The sequence below is a fragment of the Ornithodoros turicata genome, chromosome 3, assembly GCF_037126465.1.
Source record: "Ornithodoros turicata isolate Travis chromosome 3, ASM3712646v1, whole genome shotgun sequence".
Classification (NCBI taxonomy): Eukaryota; Metazoa; Arthropoda; class Arachnida; order Ixodida; family Argasidae; genus Ornithodoros; species Ornithodoros turicata.
In genome coordinates this window covers 12,821,669-12,836,804 of record NC_088203.1, presented here as the reverse complement: position 1 = coordinate 12,836,804, position 15,136 = coordinate 12,821,669, and positions in this window count along the sequence as shown.

The following is a 15,136-nucleotide window of genomic DNA, read 5'->3' as shown; positions in this document are numbered from 1 at the left end:
AACATTGCCGTCCCACGTGGAGGCCACTGACGAAGGTACCTTTTGCCAAATGGAGTTGCCGCTGCAGCTCAAAGCAAGTTCCTATACAGCAACACAAGAGGATAAGGAATCAGAGGAATAGTGCACCGAAAAGGTTATTCCATGCCGTACTCACTGCACTGCTGAATTATGCTAGTTCATGAATCGGGAATGAATCGGGAATGCGCTGAGAAAGAGCAGAAACAAACGACGAACAGGAAGTGTCGGACGTCTGCCCCGCGTGTCCAGTACGCGTTTCGCGAAACGTGCTGAGCTTTTGATATCAAGACGCTAACACCTACAGCACCAGTGAAACATTCTGTATTATTTGCTAGTAGAACCCGGCCGAACGCAGCCGAAAACTCGTCGGGTCTCGTCGGAAAACTCGTTCGATATATCTCGCAGCCCTTCAAATCCGCGTAAGCGGTGGAGGGAGGCAAACTGGAGCCGGTCCCTCATGTACCGGAGAGGGGCCCTTTAATAACGCGGTTCACCCCCGGGTGGGCCGTGTCTTTGAATGCGCGGCCCATAAAACGGTCGTCGGGGCAGTATCGCTTGCGGTGCTGTTCCGGGAAGGTCTTTTCTTAGATTTCTCTTCAAATCCCCAAAGTCTCCCTTCAAATCCGCGTAAGCGGTTGAGGGACGCAAAGGGGGGCAGGTCTTTCATATACTGGAGAAGGGCCCCTTGATAACGAGGTCTGCCCCCGGGTGGGCCGTGTCTTTGAATGCGCGGCCGATAAAAAGGTCGTCGGGGCAGTACCGCTTGCGGTGCTTTCACGCGCCATGGGGCTTCTTCGGCGGTACGCCTGCGCGTGTTTTCCCGTGGTTATTTTTGTTGTGTTTACCCTCCGATACGGTAAATAAACACATGGCTTACGTCAACCGGAGTGCTACGGAGAGGAAGCGTGTCGTGATTCTGGTTACGAAAGGATGAAATGCTGTAGATATGCTGCTCCACTGGTATGCAGGAAGCATATATGACCAACAGGGAGTCGCTTCCGCTATGGACTGGCGAAGGACGTGGTTACGGTGAGGTACACTCAGGTCTGTATCGTATCGTATCATTCGGAGAAGGTAGGCATGCCTTCCAGAGATGGTGGCAAGGTGCACTAGAGAGGACAAAATAAATTGTTCCTGGAGGAAGTGTTTTTGGAGAAAATGTTTTCACTTTTGCTTTCCTGTACGCGCGAAATAATTAAAAATAAGAGACACTGCCGCATGCCAAAGACTATTGGATGTTTTAGTTCCAAAAAAGACTACGACTATTCGCTGCGAGATCGACCTATAGGGGGCGACGCCGTCACCTTTCTAGTGCAGATAACACGCCGGCCGATGTTCGGAGCTGATGGTTCTCTTCCGTAATTCACCGGAAGATCACTTGTGCCGCGATGACACGATACTGTTCAGTTCCCCAAAGCTCCACCTACTGCACTGAACGCCGAATAAACGTTTAAAAGCAGACGACGCGACGAATACGGACACGTTACCCGGACGCGGAATGCCCACACTACGGTAGTTCATCGTTTCTCCGCGGTGCGCCGACACATTTCGATCCCGGGCGGAATAGGGAAAATAAAGGAACGTGGGATCGCATGTCACATTTTTTTGATTATCATAAAAACGAAATAGAGAGAGCTGGAGTGTTATCCGAATCTGTGAAAGTGCCGAAAAAGTGCCAGTGAAGTAAAGTCATGAAAGGCTTATAATCGTCCATGTTAAGGGACAGTGCTTTACGGCAATGCTTTACGCAAGAGCAGATTTGAGGACTGTAGCGCTGCACAAAGCACCACCGCAGCTACTCAGGACACCACTGAGGAATCTTCCCAACGTTCATGCAAGCGGGCGGATTTCCAGAAGACGTCCTGAGGCTCTTTCCTTAGCATTTCTTTACCGTGTGGCGGCCCGTGTGTGATGACGAAGACGTGCCTCTGCTGCCACGTGCTACGGCGCTGGCACGGCAGTTCTACCGGCACCGTCCTAGCGTGAGGCCACGACCATCTGCCCGCTCGGACATTCCATCATCGCCGGTCAGGACTCATGTAGAGGGACACCACCTCCTCTACATTTGGTGACCCGAACAACGAACACCATGTTCGGCATAATTCGGCCAAGCACCATCCCAAATTACTGCAAGCCCACCTCCGAAGGTACGGTGCAACGTTCTACCGAGGAACCGCTAGGCGACGACGTCAACTCAACGCGGCTCCACTCATCGCAACGCCCGGCCGCGAAACACCGTGGTTGTACCCATCTACCCAGCTCACGTCGCAATGGTCCCACACTCCACGTCACGTCGCCACACGCTTCGTGATGGTACTTCTCGGGCTTCCACCAGCGGCACCTTCCCGAGCATCACGCTCCTGTACCGGTTGCGGTACGCCGCTGTCGACCGCCCCACCCGCATCTGCTACGCTTGCGGTCCAAGAACCCTGCCCGCCTCGCCTTCCCACCAGGCTTCCATACAAGACACTGGCAGCTCGTCCAGATGCGGTCAAGAGGCTCCGGGACCAACATTCCACCGGGGACACGCACGGAGGCCACAGTGAGTTTTACTCCCGGTCTCCCCGTGCTTCACGATGGTCCTCCCCGCAGTCTCCTTGGCGACAACACTACGAGCCCAGCGCTCACGAACCGGTCGCGGTTCTGTCGCCCCTCTCTGAATTACTTCGGCATACCTCCCTCACACCGCCCCTGGAACCCGCCCGGTCAGCGCTTGCCCGCACCAACCATTCTGCTGCTACTGCGATTTCTGAACAAGTCGTCCCTGTTCCACGTGTCGCCCGTCTGCCTCCTCTTCATGTATCGACGCGGACCCCAACCGCTAGCTCTACACCGCTCCGCGTCTGAGGGGGGGAGTGATGTGGCGGCCCGTGTGTGATGACGAAGACGTGCCTCTGCTGCCACGTGCTACGGCGCTGGCACGGCAGTTCTACCGGCACCGTCCTAGCGTGAGGCCACGACCATCTGCCCGCTCGGACATTCCATCATCGCCGGTCAGGACTCATGTAGAGGGACACCACCTCCTCTACAACCGGTTCGCAGGATTTTCTAAATTTTTATATTCGTCTAGCAGTTTCATACCAATTGTTTCCAGAATTTTAAATCACTTTAGGGCGATGGTGATGGTGCCGTTCTTGGGCACAATAAACTCATTCATTCATTCATTCCAAGAAAAAAAAAAGCGGTTTGCCTGTTTGTTGAATGTTTTCTGGTACGACAGCTGAATTCGTGTACCATATCAAGCGCTATAGGTATACAAACGGTGAGTTAAACATGACATGAGAGTTGTTGCGCATGCGCACAACTCACTAAAGATTCCATTGTATGGATAATATGGATATCTGACTTTATGAAATGACATTTTTTAAACATCGAATGTCATGAAATCATGAAAATACTATCAAATGCCTTTATATCCGTTGGCAGCGGCTTTGGTTCTGGAGGTTGAACTATCTCTATCGCTGCTGCTTTAAAAAGTCATAATTTGACCATTTTTGATTGGGTATATTTATCATTTGCTCCTTAAAATGATTCTTCACACAAAACCCTCTGGCACTTAGTCCCTACCCACATTGATCCTTTCTTCACTCGCGTTATTCTGTTGCAGAAGTGTAGTTGCAACGTACTAACAACACAACTTGCGGAAGAATAACCTATCGTTTTAAGCACAAAGCTTAGTTTCAGGACTTCTAATGAAACGATCCAGTAGCAATGCTTCAGTCATTTCAGCCGTTTCAGCTCCAGAGTTGTAGCTACAGCTTCTCAAGCATGAGTTTGCAGCACGAGAGTTGGTGTAGTACAGCGGCATCTCTCTCGTACGGACACTCTCGGGACAAGGGGTTCTTGTTCGCTGAAGGGAGGTGTCCGTACACGATACGTATTGAAACAAGAGCATTAAAGAAGCATTGAGGTGATCCCCAAAATGCTTTTCGCTGCAGAGTGTTCTCCAACGAATAAAATGAGATCCTGCGAAAGAACGATGAGCGTAGGTGACCTACAGAGTGAGCGCCAGTCCTCTGTTCTGCACACCTTTGAAAAATCATTCTCCTCGTGAAAACAGAGCACCTAAGAACGAGAGGACGTCGTGACGTATGCTACTCCCCTCACGTGACCAGTGACGTACAGCGGGACATCTCAAACATGCATAAACATCACGTGAGCTGCGAAGAAAAAACAAAGAAGCGAGGCACGGAGCCTCCAATACATCACGCGAGAATAGTGTCGGTCGTCTGGGCCTGCTTTTTCTAGCTGTTCTTTTTTTCTAAATTCGATTGCGCAGTTATAACGCACCGCAGAGCGAAAATATTTTTAATGGTGACTCCTGGTGGACAGCTTGACAGATGAGCCTGGATTTCGAGCGACGTTAAGTGTCACCTCATTGCTCCTAAATTGGGCTCTCTGCTCTACGAAGGTGTGCTGGGAGAGTCAGTCCAATTTAGTCGTGACTCGATTACCTCTTCATTTTTTCTCGATCATCCATCCATCATCGTCGTCGTCGTCGTCGTCGTCATCGTCATCACCATCGTCGCCATCATCATCGTCATCGTCATCATCATCATCGTCGTCGTTGTCGACAACAAAGCTTGCCTTGGGAAACCCAACTGTCCGCAGTAGGGAGTGTCCGTGTAGGAGAGGTAATGGGAGGCGGTTTCACACCGTAGTAGGCAAACATAGTCGCTCAAATGGGAAATCATAAAAGCTCGGTACATCTTCAGTTGATGGTGCCGTGTCCTACTGGCAGTTAGCGAGGTTAATGACAGTTAGCGGTGTCCTAAGACTGGCCTCCGCTGAATTACAGCGAAATGTGCCATAATAACACCGATTCAAACGCGCTAACGTCGACAGCGCCGGAGGTGCTTTCCCATCATTGCAAGACACTATTTCTTCATTACAACAGGACATTTCCTGATGAGCTGTAAATGGAGCGAGTCAAAGTGCCGTTAGAAGTGATAATGTAATTGATCGTTCTCATTATTGTTCCCATTCATTACCTGGAGTCATGAAAGCTTCGTAGGAAGTCCAAAGATTTCTGATTCATTACATAATGCTTAATATCTTACCAATGTCTTTAAACCTCTGTGGAATTCCGTATGAGGTGCTTGCGTTCACGTAATGTTGTTTTCGTAAATCGTTGCGTTGTTTCGTTTATAATTTCTGAATGAGATTGAACACGTGACCTGCTTTATGCAACTATGACGGTTAATGTCTCCAGGGGTGACACCTTTCTTGTCTATGAAATATGGGCGTACCGAGAGTGGAGGAAGAGGCTGCGCCCCCCCCCCCACCCCACCCTGGGGCTTCAAAGTCACTTGTGAAAATTGAGCACTGTTTAATCATATAGGTTGTCATGACTTTTCTCAGATGTCATAACAATATGAACATCTGCACAGTCAGTAGCGTCCGTCTCCAGGAGAGGGCGTTGCATGCTTCGCCCCTCCCCCTGCTACCTTGGAAGCACTTTGCCCCCCCCCCCCCCCCACACTGAAAAAAAATTCTGGGAACTCCCATATGAATTGATATAACTGGTCTTTATTCTGGGCGGACAGAAGAGCTTGCCTGTGTCTTCAAGAGAGGGCTGTTGTTCAAGTGAACCAGGTCTCTCCTCTAGCTTACTTGAACCGGAGGGCTGGATCTATCTCTTTTTTTGGTAAATCACTTTAGTATCTAATTATTACACAGGTAAGCGAGGGCCAAAACGATGACATGACTTCATAGAGTCAGTACGCATTACAGTGTAAGTCCGTATTAATCTGAGCTTTACTGGTATTTCCTGGCAATCCCTTTGATGCAAACGAACTATAGCGCTGGATTAGATGGAATGGATAAAGAAGTTTACGGACAGCAAAGCCCCAGTAAGCTGTATTATGTAAATTGTTCTACTGTTATACTACTGCTAGCCTAGGGGACTTTTCTATTTTCCTGTTGCACTCCGCTAAACGCCTATAGTTTATTCTTCCTTAACTCTCTATACTTTAACTTTTGTTCGTGCAAGTAGCAGACTGTAGGTCCATTTTAAGAAGAGGGCTTATCGCAACGCTGTTTAAATGCCGCACTCTGAAAGCAGAATGCGCAGCCTAGCCCCAGTAATTACCTGGGTGAATTTATTCTCCCTCATTCATCATTAGGTCCGCAAACATTGTACAAAGAAATGACTCTTTCGTGGCCTCTGCAAAGGGGGCTGCATAAAAGCGTTGGAACGATCCTGCTTATCGCAGTGTCAAGAACGGGAGCAAGATGGCGGAAGTGGTGAATAAAGCAGACGATACTTTCGAGGATAAATTGATGTCAGTAGCGCTGGGGTTTCCTACATCGCTCTGTCCCCGCTCTTTTTACGGCCCAGTAATTGTAGACGCGAACGTCATTATGGGCATAAGGCCTTAATGGTGAAACATGGAATTACATAACCATGAGGGAAAATGCGATCGAGCGTGTGATATCACAATGCATGGTTGGCCGTTTATATCTTGGATTCAAGTGTGAGCTCTTCGCGACAAAGTGTGTCGCGTTAGTTTGACAGGGAACACCCCGAGGTGTGTCATATAACGTGAACCCTCGTTAATATGACCCCCGATAATCTGACATACGCGCTTTATGACCATACTCCTCGGGAACAATGCAGTGAAACCTCTGCAAATCCCCCCGTTTTTATGACAATTCCGCATTATGACCAAAATTTTCGGGAACGACCATGGTCATAATAACGAGGGTTCACCGTAGCTGCTAAAAAGTAGACAAGATTATTGGACGTCACCAAAGGGCTTATGTCAGGTAGCATAGCTACGCAGCCTGAGGTTGTTTGTTTTGTACTGTCGAAGCATTTTTCTTCACGAACGTAGATCACTGATATACCAGAACAAAAATATTAGTATATAATATAATAATATAGAATATAAATAAATATATACTCTATAAATAATATAGAGTATTCCACGGGAAGGGTGATTCTTCAAGGACTGGCAGACGTCTGTCGAACGCCGGGTAATAGCTTGCTGTACCGTTTATTGCACTCATTGTAGGAAACGCGGTACTTGAATTTTCTGCGATTGATTGGTTGATAAACATGAAACTTCAACTTCGGTGTTAGGTAAATAACCAGTCACGCTTAGCGAATAGGGACTCTTTGTGAATGAAATGTGGGCGGAAGGAAACAAACATAAAAAGCTTTTGTCACATCTGCTGTATATCTGTAGCTCTACTGATTTGATAAAAAAAAAAAAAAGGTTAGTGTTTTCAGACGCAACAAATAAGCTCTGATTGGTGGAGTGCACTAATATATACTATACACACTATACACTATATATCGTGCATTAATGACTAAACTTATGGACTCCATGGACTAGACTCATGGACTAAAAACTGTCCCTGGACGCGCCGAATCAGAAAGATGGTAAGAGGAGTCAGGAAAACACTCAACCTGCTCCGCACAAGAAGCGAAAACTTGAGGGGGCTCAAATCCAGACCAATGCCAACTTTACACCGAGCATTTATCATATCACGTATCTGTACGCAGCCCCCTATATGGACACACAGGCAGCTCTCAGCTGCATGCATTGGAGGTGCTATACGGGCTGGTTTTATAACAGTACTGGGCTTCCCGCGCTTATTTGGGAGCAAGCAAAACAACCTGGAGGCCAACGATTCTCGAGAAATCTACCTGTGTCGTGTCGGGGGCGTGTCGTTTACACACACACACAAAAAAAAAATAATAAAAATAAAAAGGCTGTCTGCCCTGGCTGTCTGCCTTGGGGAGAGGAGGTTTACGGGTACATGTATTGGGCAATGTCAGAAATTTCACTGGGGTGTTTATCCCCCTGGTTATCAAAGCGAACCAAGCGAAAACTCATCTGGTCCTCTGGTTGCTGCTACTGTGTTCAGGCAGTTCCTCTACGAGGAGACAGGAAGAAAATCGTCCTCTGGAGCGCAGTCTTCTCAACAACACTGTTGTACAGCTCCCGTCAGCCTTAATAATAACACCGGAAAAAATGCGGTCTCGTTCCCGAGCGCGATTACAGCAACCCCTGGGGACACGAGGACAACTTAGTCGAACAGAATTATTCTGTTAGTTTAAGGATTTTGTTCATTTAACATTCCCCGAGTGCCCTCAGGGTGGCTGTTATCGCGCTCGGAAACGAGACCGAAACTTTTTCCAGTGTTGTTATTAAGGTTGACGGGAGCTGTACCCAAGCATCGGGTCTTCGCATAGAATGCTGCCCACTACTGGCGTGGACGATGATGTGAAACCCTAAGTTACCTGGGGGCGGACAGCATCCCCTGCTGGCATTCCGCTGGGAGAGTAGTACGTCCACATTCACGTGGACGGTGGACCACAGCACCCTGCCTTGGACGCCTGTGGTGTCGCACATGCAGATGAGAGATCCCCCCAGGGTATTCACATTCACAGTACCCAATAATCGGGGTATTCGATCAGGTATCACTCAGACTCACCGCTCAGTGAGTTACTCACTTAGCACGTACAGACGGTCCGAGGTGACGGGATGTCATCTAGTCCAACAGTCCACCATCTGGTAGCAGTTTCCAGAAACTTCCCAAAGAGTTTAAGCCACTGGACTACACAAGACGAAGGGAAAGCAAATGTACACCGTGATACAGCATAAATCGTGCTCACGTGCAACGCGCGAACTGTGGCCTCTGACAGGATTCCGTGGCGCCTGGGGATATGTTTAATGGCGATAAAAAATTAAAAAAAGAAAAAGAAAGAGGCTCGTAGAGTCGAGATATGACGGCCGCAAAACAAACATTTCTCTCTTGGTAGGGGAGAGCGCATGCGCACAAGGGGCCGATTCGCGTTTCAGGCCTAGAGCAACACATTCTTCTTACCGAATGTGTCAATAGCAATGACCCAGATCATGTCTTGTACGTCATTTCTTCGTCACAGAGTCAGATCCTGTCAGAGGCCACAGCTCGCGTTGCACGTACGGGTCGTTTGTCATCACACGTTTGTCGGCTCCATTATTATATTATTATTGTCATCTAGTAGTGCCTACACTTGCCTTGCATAATCCCAACTTACCTATCATTAGGTAAGTGCCTTTTCGCGAAACTGGTAAGTACACGCCATTTGCAAGCAAAAACTGGTTCTTTTGTTCTTGTTTCGCATCCAGGACTGCGTGCCGGTGACATCGAAGTTCACTGCCAGGGAGCAGACACGTTTGAGACAGACGCTCAATGGTTGCACGAAACACTACTTTCGTATCGCATCATACTGATAAGACGTGCATAAAGAAACGGGTAATAAAATAGAGTGTGGACAACCCTTTAGCCGCACAGATAACGCAAAAAGGAACGTTAAGCACGACGTGAGTGGAATTGTAATGCACCCTCGTAACGGTCGAAAGAATGCACCCATGTTCTAGAGGTGAACAGGAAGAGTTGCGTAATTATGGAAGCAAGAAATTACATGGAAGCATGATATCGAAGAAAGGTAGCGTGCTGAAGATAATGCTCCTCTAATTTTTTCCTCGTGAAAGTTGTTTCACAACTTAGCGTTCTCGATTCCGCTTAAATTGGTGGACTACGTCGAACTTTTTGGCGTGATATCATTCCATTCCGCCGCGTCAGGGATGTACGTTACGTCATGATTAGTGCGTTAGTAGTTCATGCGTGGTAGAGTTGCTCTATATCGAATTCGTTTTAATCGAAGCAATCGCGCAGACTTGTCACGAAATTGACGTTTCTGTACTCTATGTTCTGAAGCGAAAGGGAAGAAAGTAATAGAAAGGAATTGGACTCGATAAGTTGGAAATGGAATAAGGGAAACTGAATATGAGGCACACGTAACGTTTCAATACGTGAGGGCGAAAGTGCATAGGCTAGAGACACAAAAGGGGATTACACACACAAGAAAGTTGATCGCTGAGTGATATGCGTGTCAAGTATCCTATAGGAACTATATGTCCTACAGGAAGGTCATGCCAATGTTCTGTACTTAATAGCATTCCTAAACAAAAATCAGAAATGAAGGCGCGGCATATTTCGTTGTGCGTCTTTTTTCGTGAACTACCATTTTGTAAACTACACTTGGAGCCTGCCAACGGTGAAGGGCAGATGGTCAAAAAGCTAGATGTTTAATTTTGCGAGGCACAAGCCCGTGCATATCATCTACCTCTACTACCTCATCTATCATCTACACCTACTCTCATAGTTTGTTGAGTGCTAGCAGGTTCTGAGCCTTGCATTTGTCCCACATGTGTTGCCCTAGACTCTACATTATAACCCAGTAGGCAAAACACATCCTAGCTACATCCGCAAGATATCCTGTTCAGCATGTATGGACATCCCAAGGACTAACCGGCAGGTCTCATGAACAACTACAGAAGATCCACGAGACTAGAATTTCGGCTCTAAGTGAACGTCCTAGAAACGTCCTAGTGATCTCACCTTGAGATATATGGACGAACGCTGGAGGTGAACACTGACTCTATACTTTGCTTTTCAAAGATACATACCGCCTTGGTTTCTACATGTGCAAACTAAGGTGAACCTCTGACGTCTGGAGGAACTCTTCACAGGTTATGCCACAGCTATGCCAGTGTTTTGTGGCGGGGACACGTGTGAGAAACAACCAGAGAGGTGCGATCCCCACCATGGCGCACCACCTTTGCCAACTTACTCGCCAACGCACAAATCAACATCAAACTTCCTCAGCACTATTGTCAACACTTCCATTAACACAAACACATCAGCGCCCACCTAATGATTATTGGACGAATTCAAAAAACCCATCTACTGCTTGATGGATCGCGGTCCAGGCTGTTATTATCTAATTTGCGGATGACTCGAGGCTGTTGTATTTGTGTGCCATCGGACGGCGTGAAAGTGCTTGCGAGAAACCCATTAAATGGGAAAATGACTCGCCTATTAACTCTACAGGGAACTACGAGCCCTGGCGGCCAATAATATGGGAAATCAATTGGGGCACACAACTGGAGGAAACTTTTTTGGTCGAGGGGTCAACCCCACTGTGTCACAATTGGCGACACGGAAAAATGTACTCTTCCGCTGACGTACATCCACGACGCATTAGCATTGCTAATGCTTCTTGTTCATTCAGATATTTCTCGCGTGGTGTGTTATTTCCGTAGGGGACAGCTGTCAACTGAAAACTTCGCGTAATGTTTCTACAACGGGGCTGGCGGTTTGATTATTTTAAAATTGTTGTGGCAGAAGTGCAGGGGAAGCTACAGTCAAAAGACGCCTATAGGGTAAGGTGGGTCACACCTCGTTGTCGGCCAGCACGTGTCTTCTGCTTTGCACAAACTTTGGACCACCACGTGGTGAACGCGGAGGCCTGTCGCGTGTGAAAATGACGAAATAGAAGTACAGCGAGCCATTTGTACACTCAGGAGACAGAAAGTCCCAGTTTGACTTAAACACTCCTCGTACATAGGCTTATGTGTGTTCCTTCCATGCATCGACGAATCAAAGAGGGTCATGTAGCAAGTGTACCAGTTAAAACGGGCACTGAGCGAATTGTCACTTGCGTGCCAGCACATAACAAAAATGCAGAAGAAAAGAAGGAGCAGAAAAAGCTGAAGGAAGGACAGAAAGACAAAAAATAGAGATCTACATACGTATATACGTTGTGCGATTATGCGTTAACATAACAGCGCCCTTGTTGGGTAATGTTACCCTCACACGGACGAGTGGTTAAATCGTGGGAAATTAGTGCTGTCGGTTATAGATATAGTACGAGAACCAAATGATCATCCATCCACAACCATTTCCCTTCTCTTCATGAGCGTCGGTACAAATCTGGACGTTTGCCATACTAAAAGACGAGAGACAATCAGCGTGCAGTCAAAAGGCATTATCACACTTCCTGTCCTGCCGAATGCGGATCGCCTCTCTTCTTCATTGCGCCGCTCTGGCCTACATAAGTACGCATCCATAACACATTATAGGTGATCCACCACCGAAGTGTACAGGCAACGTCAACTTCCGCTTGGCAGTCAGTTCCGGCGCGAGCCGGCGAAACCATCCTTCAACGGCAGCGAGAAAAAAAGCTCCCTTGTGCAGAGAATATACGCGTATAGGTGTAGAAGAAAATTAGCTGTGCAACTTAGATAAGAATACACGATACGGGGGAGAAAATGACGCCGGCACTTTTGAAGTGGATCGTGTTGGAGTTGAATGGTCGAAATGTGTTGTTGTTGCTAATGAGGAGAGGCATAATGTGCGGTAGATATGAGGAGATTTCCTAGATATGTGTGGTATCACTGCAACGAGCCTTGAACAGGAGTTAAGCTGCCGTACAGGCGAAGTGGAAAAATAGTATCGAAGTCGATGAGGAATGAAAGTACTACATTAGGAGCCCACTGCAGTTCAGTGTCTCGTCGACAGCTCCTATGCGCGACTCTTCGAGACGCCGTTTACCATGCCACGCAAGCTTCCTGTCCTTTACTGGTACCTGGTGGTGGTTCTGGTACCCAAAACCTACCCTGTCGCTACCAAGAAACAATAGGGTGAAAGTACGCGATGTTAGAAGCACACCATTGGTCACTGTCTCTTGTTGGTCAATGACTCTGTCATGCCCAACACCCTCCTGCCCCATCTAGCATGCCATACGAGCCCTCTGTCCTTCAGTGCTTCCTAAAGCCCACCAGGGCCCACGTCCACTAACTTAGTGACATCGAAACACCACCCTGCAACCGTTTTCTCAGACACCAAATGTCTTCTTCCTTCATCCAGAGTCACAAATATCACAGCCAGACACACACTTTCTGTGCAACCTGACACGAAATATCATTTATAGCTATATTGCCACGAAAAAGACAACCAGCGCCAACAAAACCATCAAAACACCCGTCTTCCTGAAACCGAGTGGTTCTCGTGTAAGAGTCAAGATGGCACGAGAGAAAAATAAAGACGCATTATACAGGAAACGTGTACAAAAATACCGTGGTATCACTGCGTGCTTGTGGAAGATGAAAAGTTGTGATGGACGCGTCACGCCGTTGCTCGGCTTACGCAACCTGTGGATGAAAAATAAGCGAAAATAAGTCACGTCTTCTACAAAGAGAGACACCCGGAAGTTTTTCTTCTTCGTGGTGTTGATGAAATTGAAATTCAGAATGATAGAACAGCATCGGGAGCGAGAAGAAGAAAATTCTACAACAACAGGCAGAAGGATCACGTTGTTTTGAGGCGGAAGTGCTGTTGGCACATTAAACGAAGTAAATGAGAAGGAGGGGTGCGCTTCATTTTTATGCAATGAGTTAAAGCGTGGACATAAGTGGAGATACCTGCTGCTGGCACTCCATCGCCAGGATATAATTGTTGTTGTTGTTGGCCTTCTATAGGGAGAGGACTGGCACGTTCGCAAGTGCTAGCACTTTTGATGCAACACACATGGCAAAAATGTCTGTTTTGTCTGAAAGATGTTCTCTGTGCTAATGCTTACTAATATGTATCATGCATTCACTATAGGGAGGAGCTTTCAAGTCACCTTTATAGAGCGCTAATGTATATAATCATAAATAACAGTTAGCTCTGGGCCAACATCTCCATATCTTTTTTTATTATTTTACCAACCAACCAACAATTAGGTCGTTCTGTTCCACTCTTATTTAAGCATTGCAGTATCCTTAATGCGTCCTCAACGAATTCAGTTGCTTAAGGTTTACAATTTTTTTTCTCCGGCAGTGGAACATACCAACGCGAAAACTTTCTCTGACGTTACCGTTGTTGAATATCTTGGAGGAAGCTGGAGGAATGTCGGCTGTCAGGCCACGTACCATGTGGCCAGTAAGCGATGCAGGGCTATGTCTGCTTTTCAGTCGTGATCCAGCACCTCCGGATCGAATGAGAACGTCGAGGAGAGAGTCGGGGCTAAACGTATTAGAAGAATTCCAGTAGATAGTGTCACTCTTCCGTAGTTCAATTGCCCATATAGCTTACTCATGGGTAAGACATCGCTTCAATCATTATGGCTTTGGAACGGAATTCCTTCAGACCTGTTGTTGTGCCCTTTATACATAGGGTAACCCACAACATGAAGAAGGTGGCCAACAAGTTCGGTGTTCCTTTGGTGTTCTCGGCCCCTTGGAAACTGGGAGCTCTTTGCCGGAAGGTCAACGGTCCTGCAGTTGATGTGAAGAGCTGTAGTAAAAAACATACGTCGCCTTACGTGGAATGTCGCGCAAGTGTCGTGTACGAAATTCCCCTCTCCTGTGGTAGAGTTTACATCGGACAGACAGGTAGATGCATCAATGATAGAGCTAGGGAGCATGAAAGATCGTTAAAAAAGTATGGACAAATTGCACCTACCCACTCACTGTAAAAAATGCAAATGTACCCCCGATTGTAAATCAATTAGGACTCTGGGCAGGAGCAGAGATAAGTTTGCCCGTGAACTTTTGGAGGCCTTCTTTATCGGAAAGAAAGGTTCTCTCTGTATCAGCGATACATCTATCTCGCTTGCCTCGGGTGAGAGGCGGTTACTTGAACAGGCGAAGAACTAGATTGTCTAGTAAATTTCTAAGTTGTTTTGGTTGTTCTTATCTACCTGCTTTTCCTTTTTTGCTCTTTCCTGTTTCTTTCCTGTAGCTGCGCACCCTTCAGTGCAGTAAAGTTTAGTTGGAGTAAGCGCCTGTGTGTGTCTTATGTTCCTCCCGTGGTTGTCGTTTTCGCGCTGTTTTTTCCCGGTCTAGCAATGAATTACCAACTAGCACAACAAAGCGTTTTGTTGAATCATTAAGAGTTAGAAACAGCAGAAAATCGCGTAGCTCCAGCGGATGTGACCCAGGCCTCATAAGAACACGTAACCCGTGAAAAAATTAAAAACAGCAAGAGAAAGAGAGAAGAGGCGGAGTTCAGGCACAGGCACCCTTGTTCTCTTGCTTCTCGTGTTTTCCCCTATGATTTCCCAGTGGCGAGTAACCGGCACCTTGCCAGCTGTAATTCTGTTTTAGTATTCAGTCTTCACTAATCTGTTATCCAACTTCCTTGTATAATAACAGTAACGGAAATTGCAGCGAACTCGCTTTCATTGTGTGTTTCTGCACTATCACCTGCTACGATGCTTACGCAACAAACACTTCACTACCTCCCGAAGAGGGAATAGAGAAGGAAGCGATGGGGGGGGGGGGGGGGGCAATGG